The 19,985-nt window shown below is 42.8% G+C and overlaps 1 protein-coding gene across 4 annotated transcripts in view; it reads left to right on the top strand.

Annotated features, from left to right (window-relative positions):
- AK5 (adenylate kinase 5) overlaps positions 1–19,985 on the top strand; it is a 236,863-nt gene that overhangs the window by 155,242 nt on the left and 61,636 nt on the right. The gene's annotated exons all lie outside the window — the stretch shown is intronic.

Genomic DNA, 19,985 nt, shown 5'->3' with positions numbered 1-19,985 from the left:
AGTCAAGGAAATGTCAATATGTCGATTCAAAAACTATGTATTTAACACCTACTAAATTCCGGACACAGTGCCAGATTCTGGGGTTACCAAATTTAATTAAGATTCTCTTAGTCCTTACCTTCAAAGATCTCAGGCTTGTGGGAAAGATAAGCATGTTACAAAAACATACCCTCATTATGTGAGTACCTTAGCTAAGATTCTTTTGGTTGCAGGTTACAAAAACCTGTTTAGCTTCACCATAAAGGTAAACTTATTATAAAGCTTTGGGGACCTCTCGCACATCCAAAGAAGAATGTACCCAAGCACTTGGAACAATGCTGAATTAGGTGCTGAAAGGCCATTAAGAATTTCCCTCCACTGTATGTCTGCACCCCTCTATGCATTACCTTCTTTTCTCTCTTTGCCAACCTGTTTCTTTTGCTAGTTGTATTTACATGGTGGTCTACCAACTGGGCCAGCCAACACAGAAGCCAATCTCTCTCCATCTGAATTCATAGGGAAGGACGTTAATTGTCCAAACTTCGTTTGGGTGCACTGCTGATCCAGTCACCGGTGGCTAGAGTCACATTTTAGGGGCAGGATGGGGGCTGAGCAGAGAGTCCAATAAATGTTCATTGCATTGAGAAATTATAGAAGTGCTACGAGTTAATGAGGAGGGAGCCACTTACTATGTTCTGTGTTCAAGGCACTGTGGAAGATGAAAAGATAAATAAAATTCACAACTAACTGAGAGTATGATGTGGTGTGCACTATCACAGAGACATAACATGCTCTGTGAGCACATCGGAGAAGGAGATTAATCCCAATGAGAGGAAGGAGAGAGTTTCTTGAGTTCAGTCTTAAAATGGGCCTTCTAACAAGAGGAGTTGTAGGAAGCTAGGCAGGTCATTCTAGGTAAAAATAAAAGGCTGAGTATCGAGGTTGGAAATGGTTGTGCACACAGGGGAACAGCCAGGAGGGTATGTGGGAGCAGACAATGACACAGATGAGCCTGGAGGGGTGTTGACTTACTGGCAGGTCCAAATCCTGATGAAATTTCTAAGCCCTCTCTCCCCAGGACATATTTTTCTCATTTTTTCTCATTCATGAAAGCAAAGTGCTGCCACTTCAGGGTCCTGTGGAGAGAGAATACTGATATCAGGCCAGGAAAAAAAAGCAACAGCTCAAGATTACCTTTTTTAAAAGCTCACTGCCACTTTCAGTTGATGAAAAATGTGTATCTGCAATTCACTGAAGGCAGTGAGTAGTCTGTTCTTGAGTTGCTGTGGCAACTGCTCAATTAAGTGAAAAAAAAGGAAGAAAAATGTACTCTAGTTGTTCTTGAGCTGAACATTCTTTTTTTAAAAAGAAAGAAAGAAGGTAACGTGTGGTGAGATATTTTCCCCAAGTCTTTCCTAAGACTCTGCGCCTCACTTTGCATTTCAAGTAGCGTGTCCTGCTTCCCTCTCCCTGCCAAGCCAGATGCTAGGCCTGCTGTCTTCGTGGTTGGGAACGTGAGCCCCAGATTTCATCTCAGAATTTTCTGGGGTAACATTTGCTTACCTCCAACTTCCACGGAAGGCCGCTGTTATAGATTTCTATTGTTAAGGTAGTGGAGTGGATCCTGTAAGGGAAAAGTAGGTGGGAATAGTGGGTGGGTTCTAGCACCCCAGACTCAGAACATTAAACAAGAGATGTGACTTTTCTGAAGACACAAAAAATAACTCCTGGGCTTCCCTGGTGGCGCAGTGGTTGAGAGTCCGCCTGCTGATGCAGGGGACACGGGTTCATGCCCCGGTCCAGGAAAATCCCACATGCTGCGGAGCGGCTGAGCCCGTGAGCCATGGCCGCTGAGCCTGCGCGCCCGGAGCCTGTGCTCCGCAACGGGAGAAGCCACAGCAGTGAGAAGCCCGTGTACCGCAAAAAAACCACAAAAAAAAAAAGAAAAAACTCCTGCCTGATATACTAAGAAACAAAGGATATAATAAGAGCACCTTAGATGTGTACAATAATTTGCTACTTATAAAACTTTTAATTGCCTCATTTCCTCTTAACCACCACCCTCTGGCGTGGGCATTGCTCTCATCACTTTAGACAGAAGGACACCTCTAAGCCATGGTTCACGGAATGATCTTAATGCAACACGGAACCAATCATGTCACGTCCCTGCTTGTCCTCAATGCCTCTCTGCCCTTTGTTCCTGGGGTAAGACCTGAGTCCTCACCGTGGCCCTGAGGCCCCGCAGGATGCCTCAGCGCACCGTCCTCCCAGCCTCCCGACTCTGTGTCCAGCCCTGCTGGCCTCCCGCGGCTCCTCTAGGGTGTGGTCTGCTCCTCCTTTGCAGCAGCTGAGGGCTCTTCCAGCTGGGACAGACTTGTCTTTCCCCACCCACCGTTCCCCCTTGCCCACTTGGCCAACTTAGCGCCCACTCCCTGACCCCAGTGCATACCAGAGCTCCTGTTTCACTTTTTTTTTTTTTTGCGGTACGCGGGCCTCTCACTGCTGTGGCCTCTCCCGCCGCGGAGCACAGGCTCCGGACGCGCAGGCTCAGCGGCCACAGCTCACGGGCCCAGCCGCCTCGCGGCACGCGGGATCTCCCCGGACCGGGGCACGCACGAACCCACATTCCCTGCATCGGCAAGCGGACCCTCAACCACTGAGCCACCAGGGAAGCCCCAGAGCTCCTGATTTAACTTTCCTAAGACCCTGTGTTTTATATAGATCCATATTTAATATACATTTCTTTATGTGATTATCTAATTAATGTCTCCCCAGCTAGACACGAAGCTCATAAGTGCAGGGACCATGTGTGTTTGCTCACCCAGGCCAGTGCTTGGCAGAGCGGGCTTCGGTGTTGAATGAAGGCCTCACTGACACGACCAAAAACACCCAGCAGTTTGGACTCAAACCCAACTCCTAGGAATCCAGCACCTTTCTTAGCATGCTACACTGCGTGGCAGGTGTTAGAAATGGAAACATTCTCCATTGGGTGAGACACTACACAAATACAAGACATTGAAATCTAGAGAAAATACAGTGTGTTCTGTGGGACCAGATTAACTTAGATGTGGACATGTGTGGATGTATAACAAATAGTAACTCCTGGAATATGTGCTAACATAACTCCCGCATAGAAAATAATGTCGTCTCCTCTCTTGTTCATTCATAGATCGGGAAAAGCTCACTGGGTCTTTGTATCTGATCCCCTGGCTCACGTCCAGAGGTGTGACATTGACACTTGTGTCACCCCTACCCCCAGGCCTCGGTTTCCTTTCTTGTAAAGCAGGGGTCCTGATTTCTCCTGCGCAGGGTTCCTGAACATACGACCATGAGTATCCCTCTTTCCACCCTGCAATCTCTTGCACAGGGCCTGCTGCTGAGTAGTGAGTATAATCAGAGCAGGGACAACACTCGGGAAGGCCAAGGCTGACAATGTATGTGTGTATTTGCGAAGCTAATGGTCAAAACCTTGTCTTACCTGAGCTTCCTTTATTTCTGCTTTGGCAGTTGTTTCTTTTTTCTGCGCAGCGTTCTGTATGAGGGACTGAGCAGTAGTAGAGAGCAGGCTGGCTTCCTTGTCTTCTATATCTGGTTGCTTTTTGGTAGTGGGTTGAATGTGTGCTTTTCCAATATGATGTTATCAGTACCTTTTAAGTATTCCCCAAATACTCTTTGTCAAAGGTTTTTCAAAAGATTATAAAATGTTTCTCTTTTCCTCCTGTGGAACTTTGTACTAAGATTTTAGAGCAAAGAAGTGATATAAAGTACAACGTGTTCCAGGAGGCTCACAGCTAGTTCATTCCAGAAACCAAACTTAGCTTCTGCATTGTCTTGGGAAAGTTATAACAGAGAGCCCAAATCGAGAGGGCAGAGTGCTTGGGATGAAGGATTTCCAAATACCGTTTCAAAATAAGAGGTGCTGTGTATCAGTGAACTACTGCTGTGAAACTGCCCAGAGTTTAAAACAACATCCATTTATTATTTTTCTTGAGACACTAGCGTTGACTGAGCAGATCCACTGATCAAAGCTGGACTCAGCTCTCACACTTCCACAGTGTGACGGTCACTTTTATGTGTTAACTTGGCTAGGATATAGTCCCTCATTATTTAATCAAACACCAATCCAAGCATTACTGTGAAGGTATTTTGTAAATATGGTTTAATATCTACAATCAGTTGACTTTATGTAAAGGAGATCATCTTTTTTTAAACTGAGATATAACTGACATAATATTGTGTTATTTTTAGGTATGCAACATAATGATTTGACATATGTGTATATTGCAAAATGATCACTGCAATAAGTCTAGTTAACACTCATCACCACACATAGTTAACAAATTTGTTTTTTGTGATGTCTTTTAAGATCTACTCTCTTAGCATCTGTCAAAGATACAATACAATATTATTAACTGTAGTCACCATGCTGTATATCATTACATCCCCAGGACTTATTTACCTTAGAACTGGAGATTTGTACCTTTTCACCACCTTCACTCATTTTGCTCATCCCCCAGCCCCACCTCTGGCAACCACCAGTCTGTTCTCTGTATCTATGGGTTGTTTTATTTTTTTAGATTCCACAAAAAAGTGAGATCATATAGTATTTGTCTTTCTCCGTCTGACTTATTTCACTTAGCATAATCCCTCAAGATCCATCCATGTTGTTGCAAATGGCAGGATTCCCTTTTTTATGGCTGAATAATATTCCATGGTGTGTATATACCACATTTTCTTTATCCATTCATCTGTCAATGGACAGTTAGATTGCTTCCTTGTCTTGGCTACTGTGATTAATGCTATGATAAACATGGGAGTGCAGATATCTTTTCAAGAGAGTGATTTCCTCAATAGATGCAGAGAAAGCTTTTGACAAAATTCAACACCCATTTATGATAAAAACCCTGCAGAAAGTAGGCATAGAGGGAACTTTCCTCAACATAATAAACGTCATATATGACAAGCCCACAGCCAACATCATCCTCAATGGTGAAAAACTGAAAGCATTTCCTCTAAGATCAGGAACAAGACAAGGTTGCCCACTCTCACCACTGTTATTCAACATAGTTTTGGAAGTTTTAGCCACAGCAATCAGAGAAGAAAAGGAAATAAAAGGAATCCAAATTGGAAAAGAAGAAGTAAAGCTGTCACTGTTTGCAGATGACATGATACTACACATAGAGAATCCTAAAGATGCTACCAGAAAACTACTAGAGCTAATCAATGAATTTGGTAAAGTAGCAGGATACAAAATTAATGCCATTAATTAATGCCAGAAATCTCTGGCATTCCTATACACTAATGATGAAAAATCTGAAATTGAAATCAAGAAAACACTCCCATTTACCATTGCAACAAAAAGAATAAAATATCTAGGAATAAACCTACCTAAGGAGACAAAAGACATGTATGCAGAAAATTATAAGACACTGATGAAAGAAATTAAAGATGATACAAATAGATGGAGAGATATACCATGTTCTTGGATTGGAAGAATCAACATTGTGAAAATGACTCTACTACCCAAAGCAATCTATAGATTCAATGCAATTCCTATCAAACTACCACTGGCATTTTTCACAGAACTAGAACAAAAAATTTCGCAATTTGTATGGAAACACAAAAGACCCCAAATAGCCAAAGCAATCTTAGAACGAAAAAAGGAGCTGGAGGAATCAGGCTCCCTGACTTCAGACTATACTACAAAGCGACAGTAATCAAGACAGTATGGTACTGGCACAAAAACAGAAAGATAGATCAATGGAACAGGATAGAAAGCCGAGATAAACCCATGCACATATGGACACCTTATCTTTGATAAAGGTGGCAGGAATGTACAGTGGAGAAAGGACAGCCTCTTCAATAAGTGGTGCTGGGAAAAATGGACAGATACATGTAAAAGTATGAGATTAGATCACTCCCTAACACCATACAAAAAAATAAGCTCAAAATGGATTAAAGACCTAAATGTAAGGCCAGAAACTATCAAACTCTTAGAGGAAACATAGGCAGAACACTCTATGACATAAATCACAGCAAGATCCTTTCTGACCCACCTCCTAGAGTAATGGAAATAAAAACAAAAATAAACAAATGGGACCTAATGAAACTTCAAAGCTTTTGCACAGCAAAGGAAACCATAAACAAGACCAAAAGACAACCCTCAGAATGGGAGAAAATATTTGCAAATGAAGCAACTGACAAAGGATTAATCTCCAAAATTTACAAGCAGCTCATGCAGCTCAATAACAAAAAAACAAACAACCCAATCCAAAAATGGGCAGAAGACCTAAATAGACATTTCTCCAAAGAAGATATACAGACTCCCAACAAACACATGAAAGAATGCTCAACATCATTAATCATTAGAGAAATGCAAATCAAAACTACAATGAGATATCATCTCACACCAGTCAGAATGGCCATCATCAAAAAATCTAGAAACAATAAATGCTGGAGAGGGTGTGGAGAAAAGGGAACACTCTTGCACTGCTGGTGGGAATGTGAATTGGTTCAGCCACTATGGAGAACAGTATGGAGGTTTCTTAAAAAACTACAAGTAGAACTACCATATGACCCAGCAATCCCACTACTGGGCATATACCCTGAGTAAACCAAAATTCAAAAAGAGTCAGGTACCAAAATGTTCATTGCACTCTATTTACAATAGCCAGGAGATGGAAACAACCTAAGTGTCCATCATCGGATGAATGGATAAAGAAGATGTGGCACATATATACAATGGAATATTACTCAGCCATAAAAAGAAATGAAATTGAGCTATTTGTAATGAGGTGGTTAGACCTAGAGTCTGTCATACAGAGTGAAGTAAATCAGAAAGAAAAAGAGAAATACCGTATGCTAACACATATATATGGAATTTAAGAAGAGAAAAAAATGTCATGAAGAACCTAGGGGTAAGACGGGAATAAAGACACAGACCTACTGGAGAACGGACTTGAGGATATGGGGAGGGGGAAGGGTGAGCTGTGACAGGGCGAGAGAGAGTCATGGACATATACACACAAACAAACGTAAGGTACATAGCTAGTGGGAAGCAGCCGCATGGCACAGGGACATCGGCCCGGTGCTTTGTGACCGCCTGGAGGGGTGGGATAGGGAGGGTGGGAGGGAGGGGGACACAAGAGGGAAGAGATATGGGAACATATGTATATGTATAACTGATTCACTTTGTTATAAAGCAGAAACTAACACACTATTGTAAAGCAATTATACCCCAATAAAGATGTTAAAAAAAAAAAAAAAAAAGAGTGATTTCATCTCCTTCATATAAAAACCCAGAAGTGGAATTGCTGGGTTGTATGGTAGCTCTATGTTTAATTTTTTGAGGAACGTCCATACTGTTTTCCATAGCAGCTGCACCAATTTACGTTTCTACCAATAGTGAGATTATCCTTGATAATATGGGTGGGCCTCATCCAATCAGCTGAAAGGCCATAAGAGCAAAACTGAGGTTTCCCTGAGGAAGAGGAAATTCTATGGTCTACAGCGTCACCTCCTGCCCTAGAGTTTCCAGCCTGCCAGCCTGCCCTCTAGATTTCAGAATGCCTAGCCAGCCTCCACAATTGTGTAAGCCAATTCCTTGTAGTAAATCTCTGATAGAGATAGAGATACGTAGGTAGAGTTATATCCTGCTAGTTCTGCTTCTTTATAGAACCCTACAATTCCTTGTAGTAAATCTCTGATAGAGATAGAGATACGTAGGTAGAGTTATATCCTGCTAGTTCTGCTTCTTTATAGAACCCTAACTGGTCAACTGCTGGGTCAGCCAGGGCCTGGCTGATCTAGGATGGCCTCTCTGGGATGAATGGAACTCTGTTCCACACGGCCTCCCATCCTCAAGCAGGCTACCTCAAATTCATCCTCATGGCAGGGGCGGGGGACCAAGGGAGAATGTGGAAGCAAGAAAGGTTCTTGAAGCATAGCCTCAGAAATGGCACACCAGCACTCTTCCTCATTCTGTTGGCTGGAGCAAGTCTGCTTGGCACAGATTCAAGGGCATGGAATGAGACTCACCTCTCAATGAGAGTATGTGCAAAGTGACACTGCAAGGGCAAGAATGCAGGGAAGAGAGAAAATGTGAGGCCACAGTTGCCACTAACCTATCACAGACTGTTTGATATGATGATGCGGAAAAGGAACAACCTCAAAATTATTTTGTAACAATCCACACTACTATATATAAAATAGATATCTAATAAAGACCTACTGTATAGCACAGGGAACTCTACTCAGTACTCTGTAGTGGACTATATGGGAAAAGAATCTTTAAAAAAAGAGTGGATATATGTATATGTATAACTGAATCACTTTGCTGTACACCTGAAACTAACACAACATTGTAAATCAACTGTACTCCAATATAAAATTTTTTTAATTATTTTGTAACAACCAATATGCCTTTTCCCTCTTTTTAAGGCAGTAAAACTATAAACTAAAATATTCAGAGCCTTAATTTTCTCACTTGCAAATGGAGGATAGTATAGCCCACCTCATGATATTAGCATAAGAATAATGAGATATCTGTGAAAGCAACTGCTGTGGTGCCTGGCAGGAACTCAACAAATGATACTTCTCTTTGATGGTAACACTTGAGCACCTACTGCGTGCTAGAAAAGAGAAGGCAAATATATTTGAGGCACAGGACTGGACATTTTTTTAAGTGTTTTTGCAGCGTCATTACGCATAGGTAGAATCAATGGAAAAAGAAAATGAATGCATATACAATGGCATATTATGCAGCTGTAGAAAAGAAAATCTTGTCATTTGTAACAACCAGGATGGACCTTGAGGGCATTGTGCTAAGTGAAATATGCCAGATAGAGACAAACAAATACTGTATGACCTTATTTATATTTTTAATCAAAAAACAAACAAATTCATAGGTACAGAGAACAGATTGGTGGTTGCCAGAGGTGGGAGGTAGGGTCAACAGGTTCAAACTTCCAGTTAGAAAATAAGTAAATCATGGGGATATAAGGTACAGCATGGTGACTATAGTTGATAACACTGTACTGCATGTTTGAAAGTTCCTGAGAGAGTAGATCTTAAACGTTCTTATCACTAGGAATGGTAACAAATGCTAATTAGATTTATTGTGGTATCATTTTGCATATACAACTATCATTATGTTGTACACCTGAAACTACTATAATGTTACCTGTCAATTGTGCCTCAATAAGAAATATTCATAGATAAAAATTATTTTTAATACAAAATAATTATTTGACAAAAAGCTTGGTCAGTATATGGTGATGCCAAAACAGTGTTTGAATTTTCAAGGAAAAAAAACACCGTATGGATGCAAACACAACCCAATCCCCATAATTTGTCTCCATGGTTTTGAATTTTCTTATTTTAATGGCACATTTAGAAGCTATAGTTTTGTTTTGTCTTTGTTTGTTTGTTTGTTTGCGGTACGCGGGCCTCTCACTGTTGTGGTCTCTCCCGTTGCGGAGCACAGGCTCCGGACGTGCAGGCTCAGCGGCCATGGCTCATGGGCCCAGCCGCTCCGCGGCATGTGGGATCTTCCCGGACCGGGGCATGAACCCGTGTCCCCTGCATCGTCAGGCAGACTCTCAACCACTGCACCACCAGGGAAGCCCCTGAAATGCTTTTTTAAAATTTATAGCCCAAGAAGCTATAGCTTTAAATGTTGGTGCCCAGGTTTTGGAATCAAACGGACCTGAGTTCGAATCTCAGCCCTCACATTAGCTCCATGACTCAGGCACCTCCCTTAACCCCTAAGACACAGCTTCAAATATGTAGACTGGGAACGATAGCACCTTTTTCAGTAGGCTGAAAATGAGAAAATGCCCAATAAACGTAGTTATTGTTTTATAACCAATATGATAAAATGATGGAAACATTAGTTTAGGGTTTAGAATGCACTGAAATGCTTTTGTTTTGTTTTTTAAATAAATTTATTTACTTATTGATTTTTGGCTGCTTTGGGTCTTCATTGCTGCACGAAGGCTTTCTCTAGTTGTGGCGAGCGGGAGCTACCCTTCGCTGCGGTGTGCAGGCTTCCCATTGCAGCGGCTTCTTGTTGCTGAGCATGGGCTCTAGGTACACGGGCTTCAGTAGTTGTGGCTCGCGGGCTTGTTTGCTCCGCGGCATGTGGGATCTTCCCGCACCAGGGCTCGAACCTGTGTCCCCTGCATTGACAGGCAGAATCTTAACCATTGCACCACCAGGGAAGCCCCTGAAATGCTTTTTTAAAATTGTCTCCACTGCCTACTTCACCTGTTAGCCTTTTTCCCCAAAAAAACTAACTCTGCACATCGGGGTGTTATTGCATCAGGTTGGGGTGTTTAGAGACGCAAAGTCTGTACCTGGAATAGTCTGGAAGTTTATCCGTGAACCATCGAACTTGCTGATCTTAGTCTGTCCACAAAGACTGTCAGTGCAAAGCGGGTAGCATTAAGTAAACAACTTAAGCGGATGATAAGGAATATAAAGGAATCATAATTTGTAATGGAAAAGCAAGAAAAGCAGCAACAAAGCATCCTTCCTGGAAACTGTAAGACTGCCAGTTTCAGCACGTGTACATGCCGGACCTGTATAGCGGCCAAATGCTTAGAGTACTGAACTAGAGTCCTCCAAAAGCTCTAAAAGCATGTTGATTTTAAGTCTGGATTCTGAACATTATTAACCTTTAATAACTTCTGTATCAAATTAGTGGTAAATGCCTTCAGGTAGAGGCAAAAACTGAAATTCTATATACTTGCACCATTGTTCACCCAAGAAAGGATTTTGCAACTGTGGATAAATTCAGTAGGATTCAGTGAGGTTGCCTGCACGTAACCTAACTACAGTTGGCTTAAACAATTTAAAAGGTGGTTTTCTCTCTTAACCGCAGTCCAGGGATAAAAGGTTGTGGGGTTGGTGCAGCAGTGGCCACACACAGTCAGACCGGTTCCCTCTTTCCTATCTGCCCTTCTCGGCATGTGGGCAGACCTCCCTTCAAGGTCGCAAGATGGCAGCAGTGCCTCCAAACAGCGCTTTTCCCCACACAGCCATTTGCAAAACTGGAATGAGTGAGTGAGGCTGATTCTCCCCGTGTGGGTCCCTCTCTCTTCTGAATAGGGAGGAAATCTCTCCTCTGAAGCACCCACCCCTCAAAGATTGCTTTTTACATCCTTTTGGCCCAGATTTGGCCACAAGCCTGTACCCATCATGCAGAGGAAGAGAGAGGTGGCTGCAGCCTGCAAGAAGAAGGTGGGCTGTTGAGTAGGGGTCTACGGGTGTCTGCCGAAGGGCTTAGGGAGGAGGGCAGAGGAGGTGGCCCTGGCAGAGCTCTGGTGCCTTCCATGCCACCTCCACCCAGAGTGGCTCCATTCTTCTTCCACATAGAATCCTGCTCAAATAAAAGCTTCTGTGGATAAACATCATCTGTAACCCTTTGCTACAAACTCAAATACCTAATATACTAATATACTAATACCTGATATAAGTCAGTGAGTCAAAATTATTTGTTCACTATTACATTCCCAGCATCCAGGATAGTTCCTAGCATATAGGAGGAGCTTGTATTCATTTCCTATTGCTGCTATAACAAATTGCCACAAACTTGGTGGATTAAAATAACACAAATTTGTTATCTTACAGTTCTGGAGGTCAGAAATTCAAAACGGGTTTACAGGGCTAAAATCAGGGTCCCGGCAAGATAGCATTCCTTCTGGAGTAGTTGGGGGAAATCCATTTCCTTGCCTCTTTCTGCTTCTAGAGGTTGCCCACATTTCTTGGCTTGTAGCCGCCTCCCAGCAAATGGCATCACTCCGACATTTTCTGCCATCACATCTTCTCTGATTGCGTCCATCCTGCCTCTCATAATGATCCCTGTGGTTACATTGGGCCCACCCAGATAATCCAGGATGATTGCCCTATCTCAAGAACCTTAACTTAATCATATCTGCAAGTCACTTTGGCCATGTAAGATAATATATCCATAGGTCCCAAGAATTAGGAGATGGACATCTTTGAGAATGTGCATAGCATTCTGTCTACCACAGAGCTCAATAAATATTTGTAGAATTGTTGAATGAACAGTAGAATCTCAGCATTGGAAGCTGCTTTAGACAGCATGTAGTCTAACCTCTTACAATGTCTAGGAATCTCCTCACTGGCAGATAGTCATTCCACGTCTGCTTGAATACTTCTGGTGCTGGGGGCTCTCCACCTTCCAAATTAACCTTTCCACTGTTGGAAAGCTATAGATCTTAGACATTTAGACCTTTCTTCCTTAGGTTACTTCTGCCCTTCTTTCCGGAGAAATCTACACATTGTACCTTCTATATGACTCTTCTTCCCCAATTTTGGAGAAAAAAAAATGACTTATTGTCTTTATCATTTACAAATCTTCACTTAGCACATCTCCATCTCAGTAACTGGGGTTACAAAAAGATGAAAGACAGCCTCCAATCTTCAGGGGGGTTATTGTGAAAGTGAATCCTACACATAAGAAGTTAAACAACAATACAGTTAAATGAGTTCATCCATGTTAAGTGCTCAGTACTGTGCTTGGCATGTAACAAGTGATCCAAAAATGTTACCTGCTCCTGTTGCTGTTATTACCATTCACAGATGCTCTGGGTCAAATTACTGATGCACCTGGAGTTCGCTGATGCAGCAGTGACTGGAGAAGGCTCAGGGAGGAGGAGGGTTGGGAGGAGAGGCAGAATGTAAACAAACTCAGGGTAAAGGGGAAGGAATTCCACGCTGGACAAACACAGAAGGCAGGTGTTCAGAGGCCAGATTAAACAGGTCAAGTTCTAGGAAAATGAATAGATTTATTTATCTCATGTAGGGTTTATCTTAACTAGCTTGGGCAAAACAGCATGAACTTTATCCAAGTTGTAGATAGCAGCTGTAGATGGCAACTACCCCGCAGTCTCTCCAAGTTCTCTGCTCCTGAACCCTTCCTGGGACTTGCAGAGACTTAAGCCCCATGGTCTCAAGTCTAGTGATTGCTTCTAGTGGAAAGAACACTTCTTTCGACCTGCCTCTTTGATTCCCAACTCCAGCCTGGAGATCATCTTTAGCTCCTCTTTGCTCTATGCTCCACGGCCACTAACTAACCCTGTCCCACTCCTCACTCAGCCTTACCCCCTAAAACCTCAAGGAACTGAACACAGACATTGAAGTTGGAGAATAACGAAAGTGAGAGAAGTAGAGGCAAGGTCAGAGCTAGACGGTAGATGTATGGGTGGTCCATGGAAAGCTGTTTGTTGCATCTGTAATAGTGATAGGCATGAAGTACTTCAGGCCACCGAGAAAGCAGAGGGCACACCCGTGACGAGCAGAGGACTCAGAAGGAAGAGGAATCAGGAGGAGTTTGCAAGGAGTTCTTCCAACCCTCCACTTGCTCACCCCATCCAGATATGCCTTCTCCCAACCTTACTTCCTTTTTAAAGAAAGATGGTGGGACAAAGGATGATGAATGATTCTGCGCAATATTTTTCTCTCTGAAAAACACATGAACACACCTACAGTATGCTTTAATCTAATAATCTGATTTTCCATTTTGATGAGGCTATCTCATAAAGAGCCTATATCCTCATAGCATCTACAAAAGTACCCAAGACAGGCCAGTATGCTCTGTAGTTCCCAATGATTGACACTAAGCTTTGCCATTTTATTTCTGTTTCATAAGGAATCAGAAAACAAAAGTGGCAAAGGCCAAATAACTCTCCTTGGTAAGACTCTAGTCAGGTGTGACTTTATGGCCAACATTCACTTTAAATGAGATGAAATCAGAATGAGAACTTTGGTCCCTTCTTTAAACCACCAGCCTTGCAAAGCCCTAGGGCCAAATCTGGCACATGAAGCCAAGACCAAGTGTTTCCTCCGTACTCTTCCAGCAATGAGTTGAGTTGGACGTATTTTTAAGATGATAAAAACAGGAACTTACAGGAAAACATCAGGGAAAAACTTCTTTCTTTAAAATTTCTCATTAGAGACACAAACATTTCAATTTATACATAAAAGAAGAAAATTATCATTCCTCCTCAAGAACTAGATCTGTAAACCACTATTTAAAGTAGTTTAAATAAGCAATTTAATAAGATGGGGAAAAGGCTAGCCTAGCATCCCCTATATTTTTTCCTCCCTGTTTACTCAATTATACAAGTACTTCCACAGCAAGACCTCTAATTGTGTAGACTTCAGTGAAAGAGAAATGGAACTTGCTGTAAAATAAATTATTGGGTGTAATTAAATTACATACCACTTCCCATACTTTTTTTTCCAAATTGCCCATTACTTTAAATGAAAACATTTTTAGAAAAGAACTGTAAACACTCAAAGCATTTCTCAAGGACCATTCTCCCTTCTTCCTGCTGATACAATGTAGGCATTGTTCCATTTTCCAATATTCTCCTGCTGAAGATCTGAGGAATTTCAAAACTTCATTCACCAGTAAAACTTGAGAGTTCCATTTTCAAATCACTTGCTGAGCAGGATCCAGCTTCAGTCCCTCTTTTAGCAGATGAATCCATCTTCATCTCTATTCATGTGACACCATGAGCGTTCCCTACCCTGCTGTGGTGCAGTCGCTCGATACACTCTGTCCTCCTGCACTTGACACACAGACAAGTCATCACCCTCCTTCTGGGGCAGCAGGAGAGGTGTTTAGAACACGAGCTTGGGAATCAGGGAACCCCACTGGCTGGAGCATCCTGCACGAGTCATAAGCTTTCTGAGCCTGAGTTTCCCCATCTGAAATATGGGAAATAGCAAACCTGCCTACCTGCTAGTGTTTTCTGGAGGACCAGATGAAATCACACATATTGCAAACACTCCAAATGTTACCCAAAGAGCAGTTCCGATAACTTTTTTTTTTTTTGCGGTACGCGGGCCTCTCACTGTTGTGGCCTCTCCAGTTGCGGAGCACAGGCTCCGGACGCGCAGGCTCAGCGGCCATGGCTCACTGGCCCAGCCGCTCCGCGGCATGTGGGATCTTCCCGGACCGGGGCACGGACGCGTGTCCCCTGCATCGGCAGGCGGACTCTCAACCACTGCGCCACCAGGGAAACCCCCCGATAACCATTTTTAAAATTGTTTATGTGAGGTGTTTTGCTGGTTTTGTTCCTTAACAGGCATAAAGAAAGAGAATCCAAAAATCTCATTTTCAGGCTCCAAAATGGGGACATGGTACTGTTTTATTTGTTCCTTTTTGCTTATTCTTCTTTCCTGTTAAGATTCTGGTTCTCAGTAAAGATGAACCCTTCTGAGAACTGCAGGACCTTTTGCATCTCAACCCCAGCCCTACTTCCCTGCTATTGCTTCTTATAATCAGAGATAGTGTCTTTAGACAAATTTAAATGGAAAATCCTCATATGCCATTTCATGGGTCATGATTCTCCAGAATTTGGATGATCTGCTTAGTACTAGTTGAAATAAGAAAAAGTTAGAAAACACTGCTCCTCACGTTGTCTCAGAAACTACAGAATCTCTTTGAAATCAATTTTTTTTTGGATTTTGAAAATAAATTAAAAATGGATTGTTATCTGGGCTCAGTGCCAGAGAAAGGAAATAGTTTTTTCTTTGCAGTATTTGTGAATTTTAAGGCCAAAAATTAATCTTTGCTGTGACCTTTTATTATTATATAAAGCCTCTTTCTCATAATCCCACTTGAAGCTATACACATTTTTTATGCCATGAAACACACACACTTGTTTGTTTGTTTTTTTAATTTATTTTTTGGCTGCATTGGGTCTTCATTGCTGCGCACAGGCTTTCTCTAGTTGTGGCGAGCGGGGGCTACTCTTCGTTGCGGTGCGCGGTCTTCTCACTGCGGAGGCTTCTCTTGTTGCAGAGTATCGGCTCTAGGTTCATGGGCTTCAGTAGTTGTAGCTTGCGGGCTCTAGAGTGCAGGCTCAGTAGCTGTGGCGCAGGGGCTTAGTTGCTCCCCGGCATGTGGGATCTTCCCAAACCAGGGATTGAACCTGTGTCCCCTGCATTGGCAGGTAGATTCTTAACCACTGTGCCACCAGGGACATCCACACACACGCTGTTTAATACAAACGAGAACTAGGAAAACACTCCCCAAATGACCTACTACTTCCCTCTCTTTCCCAGGGGAGGTTTTGTTTTGTGGTCCCCAAAAGGTTTTTAAAAATCAACACCGTCTACTCAAGGAGGGGCAGTAGAGGATCTGATGACTGCCCCCAACACACACACATAACAGTAAGAGGATGCTGATGAGGAAATGTAGCTTGTTATCAGGGCACTGAGGTCAGTCCTCAGCTGTAAAGCACTGTTTAAGTGTCAGCTTCATATTATGACATGATCTGCTTGTGACAGGGCCACTGGTCCCGTAACCAGGAGCAGATGCTGTGCTGACATCAAAGCAGGATGAAGAACTTCACCATAGATGGTGAACCATCTATGAAGCTATGTTGTTTTGATCTTGCCCACCAATAATTCAAGGCACTGGGAGCGACCAAACATTCATATCTCAAGGTGAAGATAATAGGACCTCTGATCCAAAAGGAAAACACAAACACACACCAATTAGCTGCTCTTCCTACAAAGAATACCAGGATCCAGCCTTGCAGAAGGAGTTGCTTGCCTACAGATCCACGCAGAGAAGTAAAGTTGAATGCAGGTTGCTTTTACTCTCCTACGGCTCTGGCTTGACTGGGAATGAGGGATAGAGACCAAAACCAATCTGTAGTCCAAATCCAGCTTCCCCATAAAGCCACCAATCCTACCCTGAGGTTCTAAATGTGTTCAACAGGATTCTAGATTTCTCACCATCAACTACCAACATATTATCAAATACCGAGCACACAAAAAAAATGTGGCAACCTGAGTTGGGTTTTGGGGGCTTAGTGGTTTTGCTGCAGGCTTTCCTACCTTCGCCAGTATTAACAGCGTCGTTGCAGGCTGTGTCTGGGTTCCAGACTAGTGAGTCACAAATGGCACTTACATAAATCTGTGCCTGTTTTTGTACTACCTCTCTTCCTAAGTTTCTTCATACTTGGTATGCCGCTTCTTGCCCCGAAAGCTTAGGTTTACACTGCAGAAAGTCTTCTATGTCTCACTGTACCCACAAAGTCTAACCCCGCATTCAGACTTACAGGCAACAAAGGGCTTAGTGGATAGAGCAGCAACAAGGTAAAAGGCTGCAACCCCCAGAGGCACCCACAGGTACCCAGGGTGGAACTCGGTTGTTGGTGGGTTGTGTTTTCTCCAAGAATGCCTCACAGAAGATGCAGCTACAGTGGAACTGGATATAAACACCTTATCAGCCATTTCTCCAAGAAGCTTATCTAACATTTTGCACCTTATATAACTGACATTCTGAAATGAATGCCTCTTATGCAGAACACACCTAGCATTTGAAAAGAAAAAGAAGTAGGGCCCCCGGAGGCTGTATGACATCTTTTCACCAAAACCAGAAGTGTTTGCCTTTCACTGGTTGTTTCATGTACGTGTGTGTGTTTAGATGTCAGATAAATTTTATATACAAAAGATCAATTGTGAAGTTTATTGGGCATCACCGGGAAATAACACCCTGCAATCAAACAGCCCATTCACCTGGGTTTTCATGTCACTAAGTGCAGTGCAGCACTTTCCTGACGGAGAGTGTTTGACGGTTGCATCTATGCTCCAGAAACTTGTTTACTATCAATGCATTCATGGAAATGAAGCTGGGGCTCATCTGAAGCACTTGGGCAAACAGAACAGAAGACTGTGAATAAGACCTGTGGATAAAAGCAGGTCAGACTCAAGAAGCCAAATAAAGGTCAGAAAGGCCCTTTTATAACCTGGTGCATTGTTTTATGAATTCAGATTAACCCTGATCAAACTGCCAAGACATGATAGCCAGGTACAAGAAAGATCTGTTACAGTTTGGTCTATAAGGTGGGTGTAAGTCTGATAATTCAACAATAATATTAAAAATTGAGAGAAAAGGGGCTTCCCTGGTGGCACAGTGGTTGAGAGTCCGCCTGCCGATGCAGGGGACACGGGTTCGTGCCCCGGTCCGGGAAGATACCACATGCCACGGAGCGGCTGGGCCCATGAGCCATGGCCGCTGAGCCTGCACGTCCGGAGCCTGTGCTCCGCAACGGGAGAGGCCACAACAGTGAGAGGCCCGTGTACCCCCCCACAAAAAAAAAATTGAGAGAAAAGACCTCATGGTTTCCTCTTAACGTTACCTGAATATATTCAATAGCTGTTTGACAAGCAATAAGCAGAGTCTGATTAAACGATTCTTTTCCAGCAAAGGCTACTGAGCCTCTTTCTATGTAGCTGCATCTTAGGCAAACATATTAATTGCTTCAAGTAGGTCCCTGTCTCACGTGGGCTTCCCTAGAAGCAGAGGCTAAGATGGGGATTCTTTGCAAGTGTGTTATTAGGTGTGCTCTCGCGAGACAGGGAGAGACGCAGGATAGGGCAGGGGGAGAAGCCAGCTGGATATTAGCTTCAACTTGATCTCAGGGGGACCACTGGGGAACAACTTATACCAGTCATCCCAGCTTGAGGGAGGGACCAGACTCCTGTGTGCTCTTAGCAGCAGCTGGGGGATGGGTGTACCAGCCAGCTGAGCAGCAGGACACTAACAGGTCCACTATGGTAGCTAAGATGATGGGACTAAATCTCTAGGAGCCAGACTGTGTGGTAGGAGATGCAGTTCTCATCCCAACCCTGGCCTCACTAAGGACATGATGATATGGCCACGGGCCCCTCACATGGCCTCTGCAACTACCAATTTCCTCATCTGTAAAATGGGAGAGCAGGGGTGGTAGAGTTGGATTAGACGATCCCTGCACAATGTGAAATGCAATGATTTCAGTAAGGGTAGTGGGCGGAGGCTCACTGAGGAATAGTGGATGTTTTCTTCTATTCATGGAAAGGAGTTAATTAATGTAAATGTGTCCCTGAATAACTAGTCCATTGAATACTCTTCCCTCACCTGGAATAGCTCTGGATACACAGGCAAATCTAGGAAGACAAGCAATAAAGTTGCCCTGAAGGCGTATGTTCTAAAAAAGGATGGCAAGGCTCTGTTTTCAAACAAAGTGCTTTTGTGGCAGTTTACCTAAAGGGAGCATTAATACAACCAGGCAACCTCATTTAACTGACTCCTGTATCAAAGCAAATTAGAGGCAAGAGGCTGGAGCAAAGCATGAGCCAGAGGCTGTCCCTGAAAAACTACACAGCCTCTAGGGAGAGCAGTTTGGAAACATCTATCCAAATTATAAATACATTTATTCTTTGCCTGCACAGCACGCTCTCTGGGAATTTATCCTACAGGTATATATGTGTGAAATGACATTTATATGAGTTTATTCATTGTGCTACTTTTTCAAAAATAGTCCAAGATTGCGAACAACTCAATGGTCCATCAATAAAGAACTAGTTAAAAACAGTAACAACTATGGTACCTTCCATACACAGTGGAATACTGTATAACCCAAGAACATCTGTACGGATACAGAAGGTTCTCCTGGATATATTGATAAGTGAAAAAGCAAAGGGAAGAACAGTATTTTCAGATTAGTATGTATATTATAAACACATATGCATACATAATATGTTTGCTTCTTTCTGTGTAATGGACGTAATAAGATCATATAGTTATACTCAAGTGTATCCATAGATATCTAGAAGTCAGTTTTTGTGTATCTGGAAAGATACCCCCCAAAAAACTTTTATGAGTGGTTATCTCTAAGGGATGAGGGAGTGAGAAAATGGGATGGATAGAGACATAGGTGGGAGTGAGAAATCTCACCAATGCCTTTTTACAGATTTCCTTTCTGGATTTTTTTCCCAACCATCATAGGTTTTTCTGTAAGGAAAAGGGGGGAGCTGTTTGATTAAAAAATAAAATGGAAATTTAAAAGGCAGGCATCAATCAAAGCTGGTCATTCCAACTTCCCTTATCTCATGCTTTCGTTCAGGGATTGGCAAACTGAGGCTGTTGGTTAAGTAGTGAGACCATATGGCTCACAATGCTGAAAATGTTTACTATC

The sequence above is a fragment of the Orcinus orca genome, chromosome 1, assembly GCF_937001465.1.
Source record: "Orcinus orca chromosome 1, mOrcOrc1.1, whole genome shotgun sequence".
Taxonomy (NCBI): domain Eukaryota; kingdom Metazoa; phylum Chordata; class Mammalia; order Artiodactyla; family Delphinidae; genus Orcinus; species Orcinus orca.
Note: the sequence above shows the minus strand (reverse complement) of the source record. Positions and strands in the feature narration are given on the sequence as shown.